Here is a 15,222-nt window from a genome sequence, read left to right on the forward strand (position 1 = left end):
CTATTTGAAAGCTTAATAAAGAATTAAAAAAGGTGTATTCACATACACCACATGCGAGTAAAATAACATTAAAATAACTGGTATTAATTCATTGTTCACAACCACCCTCGAATTAGTGAATAGTTTTTCAATCCTTCTTCCTTTGAACTCCTCAAACCTGTCTATCGTACAATAATGATAATAATAATTACTATTATTACTATAAATGACATATTATTGTTGTTTCACGATGAATATATAAACTCATAATTTGTTCAGTGATTGCCTTTTTAACAAGAACCAGTTCTAGTAATCATGTTATCATCAGTTTAGATTCAGGTTTGAATGTCGTTATAACCAGAGATAATTTCTGTATCAGCGTGCTATATCTTGATATATTTAGGCGAAAAAAAGTGTGCATCTACACATGTTGAACACATATTTCGATAACATGTGAACTTTTGTGGCCCGATATCTGACTCCAGTTCGATTGTATGAATGATCGTTGTCAAAATTATACATCCTGGCTATCTTCGTATATAATCATCGACTTATCTCGCGTTAGTGAATAACGGAATTACATAAGTCGAATACGAGAATGAAGTTTGAATGCGTATATTTCATACTATCGTTGATCTGACAAATGAGCGGAGAAACAAAAAGAGAGAGAAGCGAAATGACACGCGGTGGAGAAGGAGTGTGGGCCAACTCAATTTAATCAAGCGTTAATCGATATTTATAGTCGCATAAAAATGAGTTCCAGATATGTAATGAATGGGATAAAAAGTGCACACAAATACGCTCATATGAAAGCAGTCAAGGTTGATAAGCGAATAATTGACAAGGTCAAAATGTGATTTAAGAAGAATGAATTAATTGGCTTGTCCGAAAACCAAAATAAACTATGTGAACTCGTATAGTAACCGATACTACAAAACCAACTACCCTTTCTTAAAGTACTTATGGTCATATTCTCAAAAGCTAACATTAGGGACCAAGGAAAAACAACAATTGTCAGCCCCATGGGTAAAGATAGTACACCCCGTCGCATATATGTTAGCAAAATCAGATTTATGAAATAATGATCCATCGTTTTAGTGATTGTTAAAATATTTGAGGTGAGGGGGGGGCGAGGATGAACCACTATATTTGAATATATATGTGTCTGTGATATGTTTCTAACTGAACATGTTTTGATTTTTTTGCAAATTATGGTCTGTGAAAAAAGTTTCTAACATTGTGTAAGCGTTATATATCAGTAAATAGTCTACCATAACGAAAAGACAATGTTCGTTTAATTAATCGTTTTTTCAGGGTGACGGAACCGGATCGTTTAGTATTTATGGCGGTGTACAATTTGCAGATGAGAATTTTGAAGTGAAACATTGTACTTGTGGAATGCTGTCTATGGTAAGTAATGTGTGCTTCCCTCTTTTTGTCTCTCTCTTGTCCCACTATTTAGTTCCTATTTTCTTATTTGAATTTATTCATTATGCAACGCTGATATGTACTGAATAGTTTTTTCAGTTTAAAACATTATACTTGGTTGCACTGGTAAAGGTTTGTAATTTCTCCATTTCTTTTTGTTCAGAAATTGAATTGAATTGTCTTTTACAATATATGCATTGTGTACAGATTGCCTGTATATGTGGCGTTATGTCACAAGTTTTAATATATTCGCTATGTGACTAATAGTGGAATTCAGAGACTGATAGATTTCAGTTTTGAATCCCTACTAATGACTATGTACTTCTTGGACAAGTTATTGACAATCTGTTATCTAATATCTCCTATTCAACTCGTCAAATCACCATATCATTACTATTCTTATGGATTTATGCACTGAAAAATGAAATTCTCCCAATGATGTATTCAAAATTGAAAAATACAATTTTGGCGATAGGTAGTCAGTTCATTAATTAATGATCAGTAATTTACACCGTTGATCAATGAATTAGTTGTTTTTATTACTCCAGCTTTATTATTAAGGATTACATATGATTTGATTACAAACCTCAACTCATGAGGTATCTACGGCAATTAACGCGTCTGCGTATATGAAGTGAGAAAGGCTTCCTGTAATAATATAAAGAGTAATTACAACATATGGTAGCGTTGATGACAAGTGGTAGCTGTATCTACTGTTAACAGCAATTTATAAGCTACGAAAATGGGAACTAAAAGCACATAGGTATGGAAGCTGTTGGGTTTAAACAAGGATTCTGGGAAAGTACGAAACTAAATAACTTACAAAGGTTGAACGAAAATAATCACAATCAATACTGTAAATGTTATTAATCACACAACAAAGTACGTTATACCATACGTTCAGCAACTATTAGAGATGCAATTGATTACTGAATATTAACAAGTAGTATAAGCAACAATTCTCGTAGCCCTTTGGTTACTTACGGTCGCAAGTGTGAATAAAGGAGGGTTGGACATTGGGCCAACAATCTAATCCCGTAGAAAACAATCTTGCAAGAAGAGTCGTGATGCCTCGTGGTGAAAGCCGAGATTCTTCGGAAGTCACGAGGCTGACGCCCTTCTAACAACCAGAGCAGCAATTAATATGGGTACATGAAATTTCCGCATAATGTGGGAGACTGGCAGAACCAATCAAATAGCTAAAGAAATTAGGAGATACACCTTGACGGTGCTCGTAATAAGTGAAATCCATTGTACCCGTGTTAGACAGAAAAGATTATATTCGGGAGGTGCTATTTTATTATGGTCATGGAGAAGAAAATGCTATTTACACACAAGGAGTTGAACTGATGCTGTTCAAAAAGCACTAAGAGCACTCATGGATCCAGAATCATCAAAGCATTCTTCGAGTTAATAGCAATGAATTTTATTTAGTGCTGTGCATCCACCAATGATAGCAATGAAGACGGTAAAGGTCAGTTTTACAAGGGCCTGCAGTTAATCGTAGAGAAATACCCCGGAGAAGACCTGATCATCCTGATGGGAGACCTGAACGCCAAAGTGGGAATGGACAACACTGGTTACGGAGATATTATAGGATGGCATGGACTGATTAGGAGAAAGGAACGAATATTGCGATAGATTTGCAAATTTATGTGCATTCAACAAAATGGTTATTGGCGGCACTATGTTCTCCCACAAACACATGCACAAATCTACATGGGTTTCATCGGATCACTGCAGAGAAACTGATCGATCATATTCGTATCACTAAAAAATTCAGAAGGTCAATGGAAGACGTGAGGACTAAGAGAGGAGCTGACATCACTTCAGATCACCATCTGGTGGCTGCCAAGATGAAACTGAAGCTAAAGAACACCAGACAATTTGTGAGACAGCATTGCAATACTTAATACAACATTCCTTCGACATACTGACTAACTCAATTAATTGAAAATAGATCTCAACAACAGGTTGAGGGCCTTACATCATCAACTCAAACAAGATGAAACTACTATGGAGGATAATTGAAAAGGGAGCAAAGAAGCACTAACTTCAACATGTCAGGAGTTGGTGGGCCGCACGAAGCATCATCATAAGGAGTGGATCTTTATGGAAACTGTGGACAAGATTCAAGAAAGAAAGTAGAAGAGGACAGAAATTAACAACAGCCGAACAAGAACACAGGAAGTCAAGACACAAACTGAATACACAGAATCAGACAAGCAAGTGAAGAAGAGCATTAGAGCCGATAGGCAGAAGTATGTGATAGAGCTAGCAACGACAACGAAAGATGCTGCATAAAAGGAAATAAGAAACAACTATGTGACACAACAAAGGAACTGGCAGGGAAATATAGTAAACCAGAGAGACTAGTCAAGGACGAAGGTGATAAGCCAATCACTGAAAGTCAAGAACAGAGGAACAGATGGGTAGAGCACTTTAAAGAACTCATGAGTAAATCAGCCCCACTGAACCCACCAGACGTCGAAGCACCACACATAAACCTTCTTAGAGATGTCACTCCACCAGCTATCGAGGAAATCAGGATGACCATCAGATAAATCAAGAGTGGTAAAGCAGCATGACCTGACAATATAACATATTAAACACTGAATTAGACATAAAATTAACTGCAATGTGCATTCCAAGCGAAGACCCTTTCCGAACAACGCCTCCTGCTCTTTCCCTTTCTCTTCTGGTGGTCGATTGGATTATGCTGACCTCCACATCTCAGGAGAAGCACGGATTACAATGAACAACTTGGATGTGGCTGGATGATTTGGATTTGGCAGATGACCCAACTCTTCTATCCCATATACAGCAACAAATGCAGGTGAGAACAGCTGGTGTAGCAGCAGCCTCTGCATCAGTAGGCCTCAACATGCACAATGGAAAAGCAATATCCTCAAATACAACACAGAGATATCCAAACTAATCTCACTTGATGAAGAAGCTCTGTACGAGATGAAAAGTTTTACTTACTTGGACAGGTTCATCGATAAACAGAAATTATCTAATGTAGATGTAAAGACACGGATTAGCAAGTAAGGACAGTATTTCTACAACTGAATAACATACGAGATTCAAAACAACTGTCAGCCAACATCAAAGCGAGACCTTTCAACACAAACGTTAGGACAGTTTTATTGTATGTAGCTGAAACTTGGACATCCATCACAACCATCATCAGAATAGTATAGGTATATATAAATAATTGTCTACTCAAGATACTTAGTGTCCGTTGACCGGATGGCATCAGCAACAACCTACTATGTCATACAAAAAATCAACTCAGCTGAAGTGGAAATTAGGAAAAGATGTTGGAGGTAGATAGGAAATCATTAAAATGCATCATGAGACAAGCTCTAACTTGGAATTTGGAAGGGAAATGGAAAAGGGAAAAACCAAGTAACACATTACTTCGGGAATTTGAGGCAGATATTAAAAGAATGAATGGGAATCGGAAACGACTGGAAAGAAGAGTCCATGATGAAGTAGGTTGGTGACTCTTGGTCGACGGCCTATGCTCCACGACGGTTAACATTCATAAGTATAAAGCATCATACAAAAGAGTTAAATGGGAAGAGAATAGAGACAGAAAATGCAAATGAACTTAACAACTGAAGCGCATCACATATAGGAAATCAAAATTAATGCATAAAACTCACTGATAAGTTCGTAATTAGTTAACATTAGTTTACAAATGGCCAAACTTATGTCAACACTTAATGACTTAAATGAAAGCTTATCTATCCATCTATCCCATATCTAAAGTATTTTGTTCTACACGTAAACGTGATGATAATTATTGAGTATAAAGTTTTATTTTTAATTGTCTAGTTTAGTAACATTTTTTAAATTTATTCTCTTTTAGGCAAATAGTGGTCGGGATACAAATGGATGCCAGTTCTTCATTACTTGTGCCCCTTGTGACTTTCTCGATGGGAAACATGTGGTTTTCGGTGAGTTTATTTGTAGTTCGTCAATTTGTGTTCTGAGAAATATTTTCAGTTTATTAATACGTTGACAACAAGTATCCTATAAAGTGAGCCACTCTTTTCTTAAAATATGTATGTTTCAACCCACTAATATGTTTCTAATCGTTGACATGTTATGTTCTGCGATTGCATGGGCTTCCCGCTTATATGTATACGCTTTCTGTATGCATTTCCAAACGAGCTACTTGGATGAGAATGTATAAGAAGGTTTTATTGGCCAACATAACCGAACAAATATGTACAACTCCCAATTAAGGAATTTCATATGATAGCGAAGGTGGTTTTGTTTTCTGTTTCTTTCAGAGTATTTGCAAACAGATGATATGTGTGACTTCGAAAATCCATACATTTTCATTACATTCACTTCAATTTCCACTTTTGTATCGTCAGTAAGCCCTAAACGTATTGCTTAAATGCAAACTCGTTTCTTTTATTGGTCATTTAATTTCAATCATCACTGTTAGTGATTTTAAAAAAAATACAGTTTTCCTCTTTTAGGTCTCTAAGATGTAAACCGATATCCTAGTGTCTAAAATTTCAGCTTATTGAAATCCAGTCTTTTTTTTAACTATCATCAATCCTTCATAAAGATACGGAACATAGTATTTACCATCTCTTCAATTAGTTGTTAAGATTTATTCGAATTTTTAAACTAACATTTCATCGTAGACCGATTGTTGTTGGGTGAACGAGTAATTTGCTTCGAGATCAACTTACCTATAGATTTTTAGTCCTCGATAATTCTTTTAGTCTTGGTCTTTAAACAGAGGATCAGAGGTATGAATATCAGCTTTGTTTTCAGGGCTAGGGTCACGTGAAGGAGTTAAAAATATTTATTGGTTTATGTATGGCCTTCATATGCCATAGATGTGTAGGAAATATTTTAAGCCTTTTTAACTCATAATTGCAGATATTTGTTTGTGTTTGTTGTTTGGGAACCAAAATATCTTGGCGATAATCAAGATGTACCTTAATTTATTGGATTTCTTCTAAATTCTACGTCTTGTGGGAAGCTGCTATTAGTAGGACTTTTCATTATTTGAGGGAAACGTCTTACTGCTGTCTGTTGTTTTTCAATACAGGCAACAAAATGATTTCACCTTTAAGCAACTTTCTAGTTTATCTGAAATCTACATCATTAGCCTTCAAATGAATTAAACTGTCTTAAACTTGATTACACAAACTGTGCTTGTTTTCTTATGAGTTACTTCATCGTCAGTCTACTAATTCATGTTAGTTGATTAAGGATCGCTAAAAGGAAGACCTGGATTCTTGTTATGTTATTTTTGGGACACACTATCTTGAAACAACTAATCCTTCTGTTAGGATCTAAACTAATGTCACAACCAGAGACTTTGTTGCTGAGATAGTTGAGCTGCAATTGATCTTCTGTATGGCCAAGATATTTACACTTTTAAACAACGTATGTCCTCATTCGTTTTCGTCATTTTATTCTTACGATTTTCCAAATTCCAGTAACTTAACCCATTACATTTCCGTATAAAATATTCGTATATAGTTTTATTATTTTTAAAAATTACACTCCGAATATTATTTTCGGTCACATTCTTCTTTATTTATCAGGTCGAATTGTCGATGGGATGTTAGTTTTGAAGAAAATTGAAAATGTGCCAACTGGTGCTAATAATCGTCCGAAAGTTCCTGTACTAATATCACAATGTGGAGAAATGTAAACAACTTGGATATGACCATTTATTGGAATTATTCATTATTATTATTTTTATCATCACTACACTTGTTTGTGTATTGTACAAAGTATAACATTAAATGTTGTTTTCTGTGTGTCAAATCATAATGTTTTAATTAAATATAAATGATTATTTTGAACCTGTGTTCATTGGTTTCATGTGTATGTGTGCTGTTTTTGTTTCACTGTATACCTAGATAAATGAATTTTCCTCTTTTATTTAAAATTAATTTCTATGCATTAGGTTTATCTGTTAATTTAAAATATTTTTATATTAATTAGATATTTATAATGTGTAGCGTTAAATTATTTTTTCGACATAACATCTTCATTGATTGGTGGTGTGATAGAAGCAATAAAGCCACTTCATCCAACATTATTAACTCTATAAGCAATAGACTTATCTTGCTGACTACTTGTGTATACCATTGGTTGGGTAGTCCGATCGTGTGTGTGTGTGTGTGTTAGTCAGTTATTCATATGCAACTTAGAACCTGGGATATACTTGCATTGCTTCAAGTTGCCACAGCATATCACCAGGTGGGATGTCACAGCAGGAGAAGTAGTAATAGCATTAGTGGTAGTGGAAAAGATTAGGCTAAGACAATGTGGTTTGAAAAGAAAAAGTAGATTATTTGTATGGCAAAAAATCGTAGTATAATTTATGAACTTGGTATCTATAACTAGACGAAGAGTGAATACAGTTGCGCCATGGTGAAAAATTCTGTACCATGTGTATGTTTAATAATAAATATATTTTTTTGTTATATCCCAGTGAGTAGAAAGATTGTATTTCTGACGTTTCGCGACTTAATGTAAGCCATTTCTTCGGAGTGAATAAATAACCGAATTCAGAAATACAAATTTTCTACTAATTGGGATATAACAATATATATATTTATTATTAACTCTCTACCCAATGCTCAATTTATTTGAAACTTAAGTCCAACCTTGGAATTAATACCCATAAACTCATGTGTATGTTTGATTTATTGAGTCAATGATACTAAGTAGGTCCTATAAAGTGTCCGGCTATGAGTTTCACTGATCATTTTGTTACTAAATATTCATAATGGTAATACAAAAGTGTACTTCCTATGTTTTATTTTAAGAGATTACATAACTTCTGCTTGTCGTTTGTGTATTAACATAATTTTATTGATATTCTATTTACTATGACAAAAACACGTAGACATTTCAACATGTATGAAAAAAGTAGGAACTTTTCATGAGATTCGTCTCCAATTGTTTTCCAGACTTCATTGTACTGTTTTTGTACCTTCAACCGTTTAATTGATTTTCATAAAAAAAGAACCCAGAGTTGCGTACAAACAGTTCAACCAGATTGTTGAAAGTTATACAAATGGGTTTTTATAGTCCGTGCGAGTTGTGCACTTGTGCCATAATCATAGATTATGTATACCTTCCTATTTGTCAACTCCATATAGCATGAAGTAATATAGTATATGCTTTAAACTACTTAATGACCAAAAGCTGAGTACTGTAACCATGCTGACTTACCTACAGGAGTCTGAATATTTGTGTAGTATCACTGACGCATACGCAACGTGTGTCTCAAAATTGACGACATAGTCGTGTATACTGTTACTTAATAATATCATTTATAGGACTAATTTAAAACATTTTGTTTTTCGGTAATTATTCACCTTTTAAATTCATATTTCTTCTACTAATATTAATCATAGGCATCCACAGAAATTGCCCCTAAAATCTCCGCTTCTCGTGTGCTAAGCAGTACTCGTATTTCTGAGTTAAATGATTCCAATGTGAGTTATTCATCAAAAGTAGGCAAACTATCACGGCATCGATTACGTGTTGCGCTGGATGATGATGATAGTGTTAGCGATAAAGAAAATGACTATACAGATCTCGACATATCCACTCATTTACCGTCTTCTATTCCTCCAATTGAATCAACCAGAATCCCACGAGGTGAAGAATCTTCATCATCATCTGATGACGAAAGACGTTTAAATTATGAATCATCAGAACAAGAATCTAATAGTGGTGTTACTGAAGACGAAGCGGAATCTGTTGTCAATGTTGATTCTAATGATTCACATGTGAGAAATAACCGTCGTCGTGAAAATGACTTAAAACGTGACTCCAAACGACGTGCTTACTCACCAAATGAAATTTCCGAAGGATACAATACTAATAACCAACATGAACTGCCGTCTGGCGCAGATGATGGTAAGCGAACTAACCTAAGATCAGTTCACATATTTGATCCCATATAAATCAGTTAATTGACTGTGTGGCTCACCTACCAAGTTAGTCATTAGGAAACATAGATCCGGACCCAATAATATGTACAGTGTTGAAGTTACCACACCACATCTTCACAGCAACAGACGAAATTGTAAAGATTAGTACTAAAATGCTAGAAGTAGTAGTAATATCAGCTATAGTAGAAAATAGTCAATAAAAATAGTTTATTTGTGGAAACTCCCGACCGTTGTTGCTACCTTGACGTGGTGATCGGGCTTGCCTATCGTGATGAAGCAAACGAGCTATACTGGCTAGAACAACCGTTCCTCAAGGTCCTACCATGTCAGACAGGTCGGTTGAACAGCGGTAAAACTAAAAGCAACAAACCTAAGGTCCGAAGGCGAAGTTGTACTGCTGACTGTAGAGAGGTGTGACAGCAGTAAGGTGTTTCCTTCAGACAACCAGCATGACAGCGATGCTGCCTTCCCACAAGGAGGGGTGGGATTAGAAAAGGTCGACCCTAAAAATGCACACCTCTCCTTATCCCACGGATACCCGTCTCCGGCAGCAAGGTCTCAGCAAGTACGGAGCTAACACAAAAATTACCCATGAAAAGGTCGTGTGTGACCGACCTTAAGCAGTTGTCCCTTGGGCACTGCAGTCACGCTCTCGGGTCACTAAGACCACCTCTAATCCGATTTCTTTTTCAGGTACCTCCAGAACAACCCTTCCACGGTGTGGGCAACCGGGAAGTGATAGCCGCCCTCATACCTCTAACAACACTCAAGACCACTGACTGACTGACTGTTTGTGGAAAAGTCAGTGGGTTTGTAGTATAGATTGATTTTGAAACGAAGGATCTTATGGAAGAAGATTAGTGAATGTATCTGCGCCATTACAACCAAGTACTCAGCTTTGAGCCGATTTATTTTCTTGTGAGGGATTTACTAATACTCTCCAGCTTCTCAAACCGAAGTAGGTAGCGCAAATTGTTTCGAACTTGTGATGTATTTGTTGGGAACTGAATACTTCAATCACTGAACTATTGTTCCGGTTTTACACATATACCTCTAATGTAATATGTCATAGTAGTAGGTGTTTTAGTCTGTTTTATTCCATATAGCATTAAATTTTGTTCGAATAGCCGTCAGTCAATCATAGTTAACGTAAAACCTGACATATATCGGTTTAAGTCGCTCCATCAAATTGTCAAGATAAACCCCATTCAGGGTAGTAGAAGTTGTAAAGTATCAGGAGTAGTAGGAAAGATTAAGTACAAAAAATAAAAACATGTGTAGCGAGGTTCTACAACTCGGGATCTTGGGAAGATAAAAAGTGGATGCACCTACACCATTGCTAACGATCTTGAGCTATCTCACTCATTGTCTCTACCCATTGGTTACGACAATCCCGCCGAACCCAACCAGATAATCTACACCTACCGACGTGATTTAGCTCAACTGTCAACGACTTCATGGATTGGTGTCCTGCTTTGCCTTGGTTTTCCCTAGCTTCCCCCCAGCCTACTTTGCTAGGCAACATCATCCATCTATGTAAGTGGTGGTTGAACATTCATAATACATGTAACCATCTCATTCGATGAAGATTCACTAATTCACCAACCTGTGTAAATTTCAAATAAGAGATTGTCAACATTTTGACCTTTTAGTTCTTTCTTTTTTATTATTCTTTTGTATTTAGATGCGGTGGACACTGATGTATTGGAGAGATTACGTAAGATTTCCAAAGGAGCAGCGAAACGTGTTGTCAAGAATCCTCGTCCCAAACTTGATCCTCAAAGGTAATCATTACATTTTATACCTCATATATATCCACGTAGAAGGTTACTCACTATTTTATTGATCTTCCTGTATTATTTATTCTATACTGTTCTGAGAAACTTCGTTGATTTATCTACATCTATCTCTTTGCCAACAAACTATTTGCGAGCCACTTAACTTCTGCTTTTTTGGTTTTAATAACACCTGATCTATCTGATTTGGTTCTATTCAACATAATGTATGTATTGATGACCGTTTTATCAAGATATTTAAAATAAAAGCCTATTGTAAATCGTGTTTAACTGAAAAATATCTATTGTCAGTTTGTCCATATTACATCTATGGTTAAGGAGTTTAAGACGATATGTATATTCTGTTTTCCAGTGATTCATTTGTTAATGAATATACATTGTGTATTTACAATATTGATTACTTATGAGCAGTGTCTCAATAGTTCAGGAGCGAGACTACAATTTATAGATGAACCAACCAGATTTAGATTAACAGGTCTTGGATTTTGGCGCGAAATTCGTCCATCCATTTGGCTAAATATCCTTTTGGCATTATAGCTGATGTCGGTTCGTGATGAAAACCCTAAATCTAATTCCCAATCCTAACCATCCATTGTAAATCATAATCTTTATTCTTCCCACAGGTTTATAACTCTCATTTAGTCCTAGGTAGTTGGTGAACATTCCCTAAATCAGTTTAGTATTGCGCAAGGGTTGTCCATAAATTATAGTCTCACCGGTAGCACCACTAGCCTTTACACTTAGTGTGACTTGAAGGCAAGTACTCGCATCCGTACTTAGTAAATGAGTATTCAATTAGTGAGTGCTTGTGACACCATAAAATGAAATCATACAATGTTGTAATCACAATCTGACTGACCTTTATAATCTGTTGTTAATTGATGATAAATAGTCCATGTTGTTATCAACTACCTTTTTCGAAAGTATCTAACATAGTTCACTTTGAATATCTTCCGACTAATTTGATCACATACCGTCACTTGGACACAAATTACGCAGTAAAGTCTGGTAGGAAATTCATTAAAGGATGCAACTATCATTCATATTTGCAAGGATGTTGTATAGAACTGAGATCTATCGGGGTTCTATATATGATGCAACTGATTAATTTGAGACGTTATCAGATATGGTTCAGAATAGAAGCTAATGGCGAATCTTCTGTAGTATTGTTTTACTGTTTTCATGAAAGTCAAAGTAACTTATTTAACTGTAAATCTTTTTTTATTGTACTTTATCGCACGTTGTACACTGTTCTTATTCGTTTGCTTTATTTTTTAAATTGTACTCTACTATTCTTCGTTTCTTCACAACTCTATCTCCTTATTAGTGGGGTACATACTTTTCTGATGCTCGATTGTATCAGATTTTATGTTTATTCGGTACAAAATGATGTAAAATCATACATATGTAAGTTTTTGCTGATTTTTGGATTTTGGCTAGTTTTGATTAGTGTATGTAAATCTCGATATGGGCATTAATTAACAAGTACTTTTCACTAATGGAGGATAGTGGGTAACAATGGAATTCCGAACTCGCTTTTCGTCATGTATGGGAATCGTCAACTGGATTTGCCTGCATCCCATAGTTAATGTCTACTTCAGAACTCGAACCCAATTTCTCTCCCTTCTAGTGCCCAACATGCTATCAACTGACCTACTGAGTCCAGATAACACTTTGGGTGTCTATAGTGGATGGTTACTAGACTCGCATTTACGAGTGAATATCAGCACTGTCATGCAGATACACTCAGCTGACGAGTTCCAAATATCACGAGACGCTCTTCCTGGATTCCAGTGATGTCCACTACCCACCTCTACTTAAATTCATGTATATTTCTAAAATCATAAACTAGCTATAAGATTCTTACTGCATAATTGCATCACTCATACCAATAAACTCAATTCACCATTAAAACAATAGCGACACCTCGAATAAAACTAACCAGTGCATCTCAAAAAATTTATGCGAATTATTTATCGTAATGCGACTTTTATCTGTGCCAAATGTTGTGTAAACATTGTTATATCCCGACGAGAATGATGAATGGTAACTTTTGGGATCCATTTATGGGTCAATACTATACGTATATTTTTGTCGTATAATTGTTAAATAACTAAACTATTCATGTTTGTGTTCCTCTTATTATAAGCTTTATTTTGACTTATAAACTATTATTATACGATTTACCATTCTTAAGTTATCCCCAGTTTATTAATTGCAGTCTCCCACATTCACAGCTACATTTGGTTAAATCTTGTACAAATGTTGTTTTCTATTTTATGGTACAATGTGGTCTGTTTGGTTGGTATATAAACCCAGTATGTTTGAAATAAATGATTCATATCACAGAGGCTGAGATTGGTGTTCTGGACTTGATAGGCAGGACTAGGAGGGAAGCGGGATCGATAATGACCCTAGACTGCTCATACTTGTTTTATGCGTCATTGGTCCTGTCGATAATTCACTGTTCTGTAATTGGCGGTACCATTACATAATACATTGATAGGAGCACAAACCCACAAGTTATAACAACATGAGTGATAAAGTTTTCGAAATTCAGAATCTCAATGTAATTGGTATTAATGTTTCTTTGGGTTTGATAATTAAACTAGAAAATCAGTATCCAATTCATATTAGAAAGATAAGTGTGAAAAGATTTTTCTCTGTCTGTTCTTCATTGAATCTATGGTCTATTGTTAAGCTGTTTCTCGAGGAGTGAGAGCAATATCCTTAATGAAAACGTTTGGCTACCTGACAAATCTATTCCAAAAATTCCTAGTATGAATGATCAAGTTATTCAAGACTTGGTACATGTTCACATGGTCAAGCAAACTGTAGAACAGTTTTGGGAAATAAATGAATCAAATTTCCATTATTTGTTACATTCGGAGATATTGATATATATCCTTTAGTATTTTTGGCGTAAGCCTAATTCTCCATTTATGTCTACTTTTGTCGATCGTTAGTTTATATTAAACTGTTTAACACTAATAAAAAGACTGCCTGTAGTGCAAACCGATATCCAATAACCCAACACTAGTTTCAACTTACAAACCCAAATTTATCTGAAACACACGACTATCATCTATCTAGTTCAGCTATTCTCGATTTACTAACTTTTTATAAAGACTGTAGTTTAATCGCCATATACCTCGCTGCAGCTTGAACTATGGGATGACATAAACATTTTAATCGCTGAGAAACTCCCATAATATGAAAACAGATATGTGAACTAAGAATATTCTTTTCAATAAATTCCCATCAGTCAGTCAGCTACAACGCAGGAGCAGGCACATATATGCATCGGTCCAAGTTGCCATACCTCATTAATACAGCAAGATGAACACCGGATTCATAGAAGTAGTTAATTCAGTGGTGGTAATGTATAAAAGAAAGATTACATATAAGGACATAGTACAGGAAGAAAGAATTAATTCGTAGAAAGAAAGATATGAAGCGAGTTTAATCTCATAATTTAAGGGAAGGCAGAGAGTGTATACACGGACGCCATTGTGATCGGTTCTGAGCTATGTCACCAAGAGTCTCCAATCATTGGTTACGATAGTCACGCGGACCCCAACCAAGTATTCTGCATCTACCAACATGGCTGAGATTAGAAGTTAGTGACTTCAAGCACTGATGCCACATTTCGGTTTTGCCGCACCTAACTTTCTTCCAACCACCCTCAACACTAGTCAGCATTGCACATCGTGGTAATCGGTGTTTAGGCATACGTAACACGTGGCCCAACCATCTCAGTCGATGAAGATTCACATCCTTATCAACTGATTTGCCATCATTCACATCAGTTTCTACAGTTATATATCCAAATTAATAATCCAAATAGTGTCCAAGTGTAAGGTAAAATACATCGTTTAAAAGCTATAGCATGTAAATTTAGGATTGTTTAGTAAAATCAAATCGTTAATGTTGTGGTGAATAAGTTTATATGTTAAATGAAATCGTGAGATAAATGATCAGAATAAACATGGTTAATATGGCCTGAGAGAGAATAATGTAATAAGAAATCAGAAATCACTTAATATGTAGAATAATATGAA

General features: G+C 35.5%; 1 protein-coding gene across 1 annotated transcript in view; it reads left to right on the forward strand.

Moving 5' to 3' along the window:
* Positions 1-15,222, forward strand: part of MS3_00005198 (uncharacterized protein) — a 42,761-nt gene that overhangs the window by 18,438 nt on the left and 9,101 nt on the right. Inside the window, exons 10-13 of the mRNA XM_051213226.1 lie at positions 1,294-1,389; positions 5,285-5,372; positions 6,993-9,330; positions 11,050-11,149. The gene's annotated coding sequence lies outside the window, so the exon portion shown is untranslated. The remainder of the gene's footprint in view (positions 1-1,293; positions 1,390-5,284; positions 5,373-6,992; positions 9,331-11,049; positions 11,150-15,222) is intronic.

Source organism: Schistosoma haematobium, chromosome 1 (genome assembly GCF_000699445.3).
Source record: "Schistosoma haematobium chromosome 1, whole genome shotgun sequence".
NCBI lineage: Eukaryota > Metazoa > Platyhelminthes > Trematoda > Strigeidida > Schistosomatidae > Schistosoma > Schistosoma haematobium.